At 49.5% G+C, this 9,814-nt stretch overlaps 1 pseudogene; it reads right to left on the bottom strand.

The window, feature by feature from the left end:
* Positions 1 to 1,605: 1,605 nt before the first annotated feature.
* Positions 1,606 to 7,417, bottom strand: LOC123191617 (TIR-only protein-like; annotated as a pseudogene).
* Between the last annotated feature and the right edge of the window lie 2,397 nt (positions 7,418 to 9,814).

Raw genomic sequence — 9,814 nt, 5'->3', positions numbered from 1 at the left:
CGCTTACCAACATTTAACACCGGTCGCTAAGACGACCAACAGCCTTAGCCATCGGCCGATCACGCGCAGGGAACAGAAAGAAGCTCCAGTCGAAATTGAATAGTACAACTAGAGTATCCCTCCATTCTTTCTCTGCCGTACAGTTACATGCTGACCTTTGATCCTGTCAAAATTCCGAGTTTCTGAGGCTCTGACCGGACCATCAACCCGGACTCGCCTGGTCAGTTGGCCCCCTTAACGCCGGGGGTGGCTGCTGCATTCTCATCCACGAACAGGAACAGCTCGATCCGGGCAGCAGTCTGGCTGCTCGTGCATGCCACCCAGCGAATGGTCTCCCTACTAGTACTCCCCCGTGCATTCACAGTGACGGTGCTGGGTACGCCTGGACCGTTGGTTTGATTAGTCAGGCGAGACAGCGCAGCCAGCCGGCCGCCGGCAGGTCCCCGCGATTTCTCCCGCTGCGTGGAAAAATAGAAACAACAGAGACGGCGCCAGGCGGAAGCGGCGCAGAAGGTTCTTGCGCAGTTGCTTGTTGGACGGGGAAACGCTCCAACGCGCGCAGCATCCGAGTAAGTATCAGAGATCGGAATTGTACTAGTAGTATAGTAGTGGTAGGGTGGGAGGAGTTGACCTCTCTCTTTCTCTGGATCTGCCGGGAGCAGACGGAGAAACGAGACACGGGAGTCGTTGCGACACATGGAACGGAAAGCTTTGCTCGAGGCATGCATGATGGGCTCGTCTTCGTCTTCTTCTCGTATACAAGTAAACCCGTCCTTGTCAGACACTGGAGCTCGAGAGTGATGGATTGGTGTTCCTGTCTGGTAGGAGGGGAGTACTTTTATTGTTGCGAACGAGTCTTTTATCTTCGTTGTTGTTTTTTTTGGATTAGTGCGTGTTTTCACAAATCTTAGCAGCGTGTACTTCTTGGTCGTGTAGATAATAATAAAAATCTCAAAAGAAAGCCATTCTAGCCTTCTAGGTAGGACTGTTGCACACACGTACTTCAGTTTCAAGCACTTGTTTTGGTCGAGCAATGCTACACTGTTCTGGACTTTGCATGCGTCTTACCTTGCCAGTCAAGATTGATCTTCTCTTTTCATCAACTAGGGCCATGATTTTCTACCGCATTTCAAACACTAATGTGTTATTTTTGTCCCTAGAGTACCCAACAATCCTTTGAACATGTAAAACAGGCACACTGTGCCCAGCGACAGAAGCTGCCGCACAAGTTCCAGGAGCGAGCCACGACCACCTAGCCCGGGCACGATCCGCCGGCCGGTTGATCGGCGACCACGTCTCGGCAAGGAAGTTGATCCCTGACCACAATTAAGGACAACATGCGTCCGGCGAGTCACAGTCCGCACCGGTATAACAAACACATCTCGAACTGAAATTTGCGTCGAGAGACAGGACAGGAGCTGAACGCAACATGCGCGGTTTGACTGCGGTTCCAGGTCGCGGCGAAGCACCGGGAGAGGGAGAGGGAGGCATGTGGCGTTTGGCGACGGCGCCCGCGCTGACCGGGGCCGGGAAGGAAGGCGTCCGTGTCATGTGGAGCACGAATTAAACGCGCGCGCGCGCGCGCAGGAGCGGGTCGCCGCTGGGTTAAGCCGGGAGGGGCAGCGGCAGTTCGCCGGCGGGTGAAAGGGACGCGGCGGGCCGGGCTCTCCTGCGTGCCGCCGGGACGACAGCGACGGAGAGGATTCCGTGCCTGCCAAGTTCCAGGATTCCAGATTCTGGTCTCCAGTAGAATCTGCGTTTCTCTCTTTTTTTAAACCTTTGTCGGGTTCGAAAACTTGGAAATGGCAGGGCCGGATGGAATTTACATGCCGATCATGTCCCCATTCCAGGAACAGTGTCAACAAGCCGGTGGATGGACGATTCAAAGCTCCGGCTTAAGGACTGGCGATCAGCAGTCTTTAGTTTTTAACATTTTTAAAAAAAAGTACCATGGATAAGATGACCGAATTGTCTTCCTACGGAGGAAGAAGAAGAAGAGAAATCATGGTTGAATTATGAGAAACGAATCAAAAAAATTCCATTAAGATTCAAAGTTTGAGTCTTAATTTGGGTCAAGTCAAAAGAAAGTGTAAGGTTGTTCTAAGTTTTGTAATTCGACATTCCAAACTTATTCTAGTTCAAGCCTTTCTCCGAGTCAAACTTCTTGCTACACATGTGTTCTCTTTCTTTCCCCTCTTGCAAGGCGACTAGTGCAAAGCTTTTTTTCACCTTGATCTCCCCCGGCGAGCATGTGGATTTGCCTCCCCTCTGCCTGCCTCTTTGGCGGCCGGTGGCGGCGAGAGGAATCCTGGTGTCTCAGCTCCGGCTAGTAGACAGGTTAGGGTTTAGGACCACGCTCGAAGGGATGTGCTCCATGGTCCATCTTGGTTGTAGGGTGAATCGCGTTGCCCGCCGTCCGTGAGACGCCTTTCGATCCCGGCTTTGAGGGCAGCTGGCTTTTGCTGCGGCGGGGATAGATGGTTGTTGCATCCATAGTTTGGTCTTCTGAGTGCAGGCACGGGCACGATGCGTTCATGGTGGTGTCTTCCCGATGACCCAAGTTTCCTTTTAGGTGTAGGTCGCAACGGAGGACAATGCATTGCAAGTGTTTTACTCCCTCCCATCATTGCCTTCGAGTTTTTTTGTTGAGCACTTTCTATCTCCCACTCATGTTTTCTTTTTTCTGTAAATTGATGGCTTCGTTAATTTAAGGTCGAGCTCTTCATGAGCCTCCATCCTAACAGCAAGATTATAATCAAGGAGGTGATCCCATTTGTTGCAAACAAATTATATTTGGGGAAGATGTGAGGTGAAATAGGCCATCACCAACTTAATCTAATACTAATACCTACTCCCTCCGTAAACTAATATAAAAGCATTTAGATTACTATTTTAGTTATCTAAACACTTTTATATTAGTTTACAGAGGGAGTATAAAGCTAGATTACAAAAAATATCTTTAAAATATTAGATTCTTGGAAAGTGTGTTTCAAAAAAAGATTATAGGAAAGGTCAACTCCTATAGTGTCAAGTAAATTGGCCATCGAGAATCCATCAGAAAACCACTTGATGGAACCGTTACCATCTCTTTTTTTAAAAGGAGGATGACCCCTTGCTTCTGGATCTGTAAGATGCATGCAATTATTTTATTAATTATTCTTAAAGACCTTACAAAGTAATACATCAATATGTCTGAAGCTGCCATCTTGATAACATCTAACGCTACTCATATCCAATGATGAAGGGGTGCAGAAATTATGAGCCGTATATGCAGACCTCTCACGTAAGCATAACATCTAAAGCCGGAGGCCCCAACCAAGCCATATGCCATGTCTGGGGCACAAACCAGTCCAACGCACTCTCATAGGTTCTCACCGTCGTCTTCCATCGATCCATCTTCAGAGCATATACTAACGCATCGATATGTTGCCAGGCCTGCTGTCGACGCCACCATGGCACCAGCCAACACCTCCTTCCTACATGCGTTCAACATCACACATTCGTCGTCGAGGCCCTGTCGTGCCATGCCGCCGAAACTCCACGTCATTGATGCGTCACATGGAACGTCGCTCCATCGCAAATGTTGTCCACTGGTCCCTCGAGCCTATGTATACCTCCAAGAATGACGCTTCCAAGAGGGATACGACACAAGAGCGCCGCCGTCATTAGATCGACTGATCTAAGGTTTCTCCCAGAGATGGCGGATAGGGGTCTAGAGCTTCTCCATGGCGATGCCTTCAAGAAGAGGATGACACAGAAAACGCCGCCATCGGCAGCCTTGGCAACGAGCAAAGAGTAGGGTTTTCACCCGGATCTGCTCGAGGAATCTCCATCCAGCCTCGTGTGCATGGGACCGCCACCGGTCACCGCCGCAGCGCAAGGAGCAGGCCGCACCGGCCAGATCCAATCTGACCGAAGGTCAGACCACACGTACAGCGGATCCATCCGCTAGGCCCTTCATGCCACCGCCGCCAATCCGAGATCCGACCGGCCGCAGAGCTGCCCGCCGGCGCCGCAGGACCCGACCAGCCGTGCCTCCACACATCGGGGGCCCCACCCCACCCAAAGTCACGGGAGAGAATGAGAGACCCCCGCCACCACCATTTGCCATTGGGCTTAGCCCGACGACGGGAGGAGAGGAGGGAGTAGATTGGGGCTCGGCGGCTGCTAGGGTAGCGGCCCGTCCGAGTCGCCCAATGCAGGAGTGACCTTAAAAATGGGAGAGGTTTTCACTTTCTAGCCTCTTCACCAACTAGGAATGCATACAACCATTTTAGTATGAGTACCATGTCAATTTCAGAAATTGAACTCAGGTCGTTAGGCTGCAGAACCGCATGCCCAACCACTAAGCCAAGGTTAGTTATCTAAAAAAATTGATCATAAAATATATACTTAGTTGCCAAGAATTTGAGTCAATTTGCATTAACGGACAACATGTGTTGTTGGGCTCACCACCTCACATGCAGACCCATATTACTTGTCTGCAGTTGGAAATTCAAAATCTTCACATTCTACACCCCTCAAATATGAAATCGATCCATGCCAAGTGAAATTTTGCACAGTAAATTTCCAGTATATCTAACGCGGTGCCTTGACTAAATAGTTTGAATCCATGTGGTTTACTGTTCACGTACCGTACAGCTACCACTGTAAACATCAAAGAAAAAAAATAAGACATTGAAAATATTCTTCCGCCGCACGTACACACAGTAGTACACATGTATAGCTTGCGGAAAGTAGGGATCGTGATGTGTGAAATCAACACCAGTGAGTAATGAGTCACACACATTAGGTCCTTATAATTTTCTAGGCAGGTCGATTGCAGGATCACACTTCAAAAATGTACAGTGGTATTTTTTTTCTTGAAGGATAAAATAAATCCGCGTTGCCCCCCCTAAACTTTTTTCCCTCAAGATTTCTTTTTTTGCGTTTCCCTCAAGAAATTAACTCGAGCTTTTTTCAGACTTACTTAACCCTCTAAACAATTACGTTTTGGAGTAATTTACAAAGAGTCAGTTTACGTGAATGATAGTTTAGCTACCAAATGTAACCATTTATGACATGTGAAAAAAGGGCAACATATTCTTCATCGACGAAGTACATGTATGATTTTTGTTATACTTTATAGAACCCTCTATGGAAGATTTTATGTAACAAAAACCAGTTTTTTTTGAACATCAGTACAGACACAAGCGCTATGAGCACCTTCGAAAGACTGAGCCGGCATATCTTCTTGAAATTTACGAAGTCACCGTAAATGCGCATTGCCGGAAATTCTGAAATAAATCCAGGAATAAATGCGAGCACCAGAATTTAAACCCTGGTAGGTTAGGGATACCACAGTCCCTCTAACCATCCAACTACAGGTTGGTTCGCAGTAACAGAAACCAGTTGGAGGGTAAAATGCTCTAGGATGTGATCGTCCAGGGTGTTAGAGGGGAAAGTGAGTCATGATATTTTAGCTACAAAGTTTTGTTCTTTACGTTTTCCAAAACAAGGTTTTCTCGACTTCCATTTGAAGAAACCATCGTCTTCAAGGTTCATGTAAAATGTACAAAAATAACATAATATTAAAATGCCAACCGAAGGACATCTACATTGTTTATGGTTGTTTTTAAAGAAACAACATCATTCTTGGCTCGTAGGTGGAAGTTGGAGGATCCACGGAAGCTATTTCAGAACTTGGATGCTGGTTGTATGCATCGTTGCTTTATTTATAAAGCGGCACGAAAGCCTATTTCGAGCATCGTTAAGAGATCACCATTGGTTAAGATCCAACACCTAAAATTTCATAAACAAAATTAATTATGGAATATGTGATCAATCTCAAATTTAATTCACTTTATGCATTAGTACATATCTCGACGAGCATGGTGGGCTCCCGAGAGCAGTACTACGCGAGGCGCGGTAGCTCGAGGAGTTGGTAAGCACAAGGCTGATACTTTCATAGATGACGACACTGATCTGCTCCTTACCAAAATAATTGTGGCACTCTAGAAATGGCGGAAGATCAATTGTTTCTTTTTAGTGGGCGGAGAACAATATGCATTACATATTCCAAAAAGAAACAATGCCATTGTTTGCTCGTAGGGCGCAGGCTGCATGATCAACAGAAGCTGTTTGGGCATGGTTAAAAGATCACCATTGGTGAAGATCCAAGGCCTCACAAATTTTGTAAACAGAAACAATTGTGGAATATGTGATCGAACTATATTATTTGACTTTGTGCAGTACATGTACATATGCCCGTCATTATTTGCAAAATCTGAAGTTGCGGTGCCTGCATGGCCAGCCGTATAGCTTATTTTACCACACATTGGCGGCTACGGCATGCACCCATGAACCTAATGCCGAAAATGAATCAACCAAAGAAAAACGAATGTCCCCTCAAAAAAAAAAAACGAACGAATGAATCCTCTCCATGTTAATTATTTGACTGTTAATCTGCCCCTTCGACTATTTGTTATTCCTGACGTGGAGCCGGGTACTTCGCTGAATAGTAGCCGTTGATTTTCCGTTCAAAATTAGAGCCTTGAAACGATCGTTTCCCTCCTCTGCACTCTCTCCATTTTTTCCATGTGGTACAGCACCGCGTCGGCTGCCGCTGACACCAGCTCGGCTATGTCCCTGCACAGAGATTGCCATTGCATACAGTTAGCTCCCAATTGGTTGCATGCATGCATTTGCGCGTGGACATTCACGGCACAGATGGAATTATACTTAGTATATCGAAGAGGAAGAAAATGATGCATGCATGCATGCATGAGTGACGTACCCTGTGGCCGAGTCGTAGGTGAGGCCGACGGTGTTCTTGGCCTCGCGGAGCGCGTACTTGTAGCGCTCCACGTCTTGCGGGAGGTAGTCGTCGGAGGCGGCGAGGGCCTCGGGGAGCACGAGGTCGGAGGGCTTGATGTTGTAGAAGATGGGGATGATGGTCTTGCGTGACTCTACGAGCGTGGCGAGCTCCCACAGGCAGTACTCCGAGTCGAAGTAGCTCGGGGAGAAGATGGCCACGGCGACGCTGCATTCGCTGATTCCGGCGCTGATCGTCTCCCTGAGCCGGTCGCCCGGCCGCATCGACATGTTGTCCAGGAAGCCGCGGATGCCGCTCTGCGCGAGGCGGTCGTAGAGCAGGCGCGCCACCGTCCGCTTCGTGTCCACGCCGCGGTGGTTGATGAACACGTCGTACTGGGGTTCGCCGGCCAGAGACTCCTCGTCGTACTCCACCCGCCGCCCCACGACGGCGTGTCGCTGCTTCCCCCCCTCGCTCGCGCGCATGGCCTCCGCTGACGCGCTCAGCCGGGACGCCATGATGGAGGACCTACGGGAAACTCCGGTTGAGGCCATTGATGGAGCTAGGTCGAGCAAGCTCAGCGGCGTACGTGTGCGTGCGTGGATAGATGGAGATCTGTACTGCTACCGGCCGTCCGTACGAGTGTGCAGGTAGCTAGCTAGCTAGGTCCGGAACGATCGAGACGTACAGTTGGGTAGCTCACGACAGCAGCCGGATGAATTGATCAAACTGATGGATGGATCGAAATGTCCGTTGGTGAAATGACCGATCGGGGAGCTCGGGTTTATATAAGGGTAGAGAGCGGGAGCTACGATCGAGCTCTCCACGTACGGCGATGGAGACCGGCGGCACGCGCGCGAAATCGTTCGCCTGGTGGCTATGATCAACTGGTCGCGGGCGGGATCAGAGGTTTGAAAAGGTGGAAAACTAGTAGTAGTAGACGCGTACGGAGCAGCTACCGATGGAGCCATATGGTACGTGGTAGTAGTAGTCCGGTTCAATGGTGCCCTCGCGAGACGCGAGAGGAACCAACACACAGACAGACCAAGATACTATAAACTAGTAGTGAACGTTTGATCTTACGTTGATCACTTTACAATTCTCTACTAGTGTCTTTCGTTCATCGGTTTGCGTGGATAATATCATGCAGAATTGCAGATCGATCCGGCCTTTCTGCGACGAACGAAGGAACGAATTGAGGGGCGAATTCTAGGCAGCTTTGCTTTGATTTGTCAGCCAATGGGCATGCATGCTTGGACCGGAGAGGGGGAGCACATGCATGTGTGGAGTATTTTAGATGGATTGGGAGACAAGAAAACCAACCGACGGGACGGGTTGGAGGTGGAACAGAGACTCCGGCGAGAGGCGCGGGCGGGTAGAACTACCGTTTCAAAACAAGAGACCGTTTCCTTCCCGGGACGCGCGCGCGCGCATGGACGCTGACGTCATCTTGGACTCTCCGACTGTACGTACGTCCGTGTCTGCGTTCGCTTTGATGAGTTCAACTTTCAACACCTCGTACCACCTCCTCGTCCAAATTAACCCTAGCTAGTACATCTTTTCTCGGTAAAAAGGGGAGGTGATTCTTCTTTCTTCTTTTTGACAGTGGTAGTAATAAAGACGGTGATTCTTGCTTGTTTTACCGGACGAACGGGCGTCGCGTCGCGTCAAGAGGGTGCATGCCCGGTATTTGACGACATGCATGCATGGATCCACCTCGGAGCCAGGTACTGTAGATCGATTGTTTTGGGACGTGGGGCCCCGAGACTGTTCCAAGAGATCTGGGTGACAGGGACTTGAAGAGATTATAGGTAGTCCAGGTAGGACGGCGTGCAGCTGCATGCACTGCGTGCGTGCGCGCATGCGTGCATACGTGTTGATTTGTTCCTATGAACACATTTCCTTTTTTTTCTTGCGAGGAGCAGAATTTCAGGTGCCGATGAAATGCCGATCAATGGCCAGAATTTCAGGTGCAGCTACATAATTGCTGATATATTCTACTATGTCGTAACAGTGCAACTTCACCCGCAAAAAAAAAGTAACAGTGCAAATTAAAGTGTTGCATATCGAAATATCCTATTAACTGAATATTCTATGCATAGATCTGTATATGTGTGTTCTGCATATATATACATACAAGAATGAATAAGCTTTGCCCGTCCTTAGAGCATCTACAACCAGAGCACACATATCCCCCAAGTGTCCGGATGAAAAAAGTCATCCAACCGGATTGTGTATACTCAACTCAAACGTTCGGTCCGACCTACGCCCTCCTACCCAGCCCATATGTGGGGCGAACATGGAATGCCCAGACCCGTCCGCCATGTCGGACTGACGAATGAGCCCGCGCTAAAACTCATCGGTCCGACGGGCGCTTCCTTCGGTTTAGGTGACGACGCATTTCTAGCCCCATCGTATTTCCTCCCTCCCATCCATGCTGCCGCTGGCCCTTTTCTCCATATTCCACTTCGAACCCAACATCGTCGCCGTCCGACCGCCGCCATGGTCCGAGGCAAGATCACCTTACTAACCCTAAAGCGCTGGGTGAGCATGCACGTCCTGAAGGAGGCATATGCCGCGCATCGCGCTACATGCATTGGGGTCGGCTTGCCTTCTGATAGTCCGGGCGAGGAGGCGCCGGGGCACGAGGAGGTGGAGGCGGTGGATATGGAAGAGGCGAGCAGCAGCAGCAGGAGGAGGAGCCACCATCAGACGAGGAGGAGGAGCCACCGTCTGAGGAGGAAGAGGAGGCACCAACGACGGAGCAATGCCTCCTCAAGCTCCATGTCCCGAGGCCGGTGTCTCCGGCACGAACATGCCTCCTTGGACACGCATGCCTCCTCAAGCTCCATGTCCGCCTCGTGGAGGCCGGCCGCCAATGACCACGAGGCCGGTGTCTCCGGCACAAACATCATCGACAGATCTAATGAGTAGTGTAGTTGCTAGGTTGCTAGTTCCTACTATGTTTTATGTACCTAAATCATGAATATTGCATGTCTGTTGCATGAAAATGGGGATCAT

The sequence above is a fragment of the Triticum aestivum genome, chromosome 2A (genome assembly GCF_018294505.1).
Source record: "Triticum aestivum cultivar Chinese Spring chromosome 2A, IWGSC CS RefSeq v2.1, whole genome shotgun sequence".
Taxonomy (NCBI): domain Eukaryota; kingdom Viridiplantae; phylum Streptophyta; class Magnoliopsida; order Poales; family Poaceae; genus Triticum; species Triticum aestivum.
Note: the sequence above shows the minus strand (reverse complement) of the source record. Positions and strands in the feature narration are given on the sequence as shown.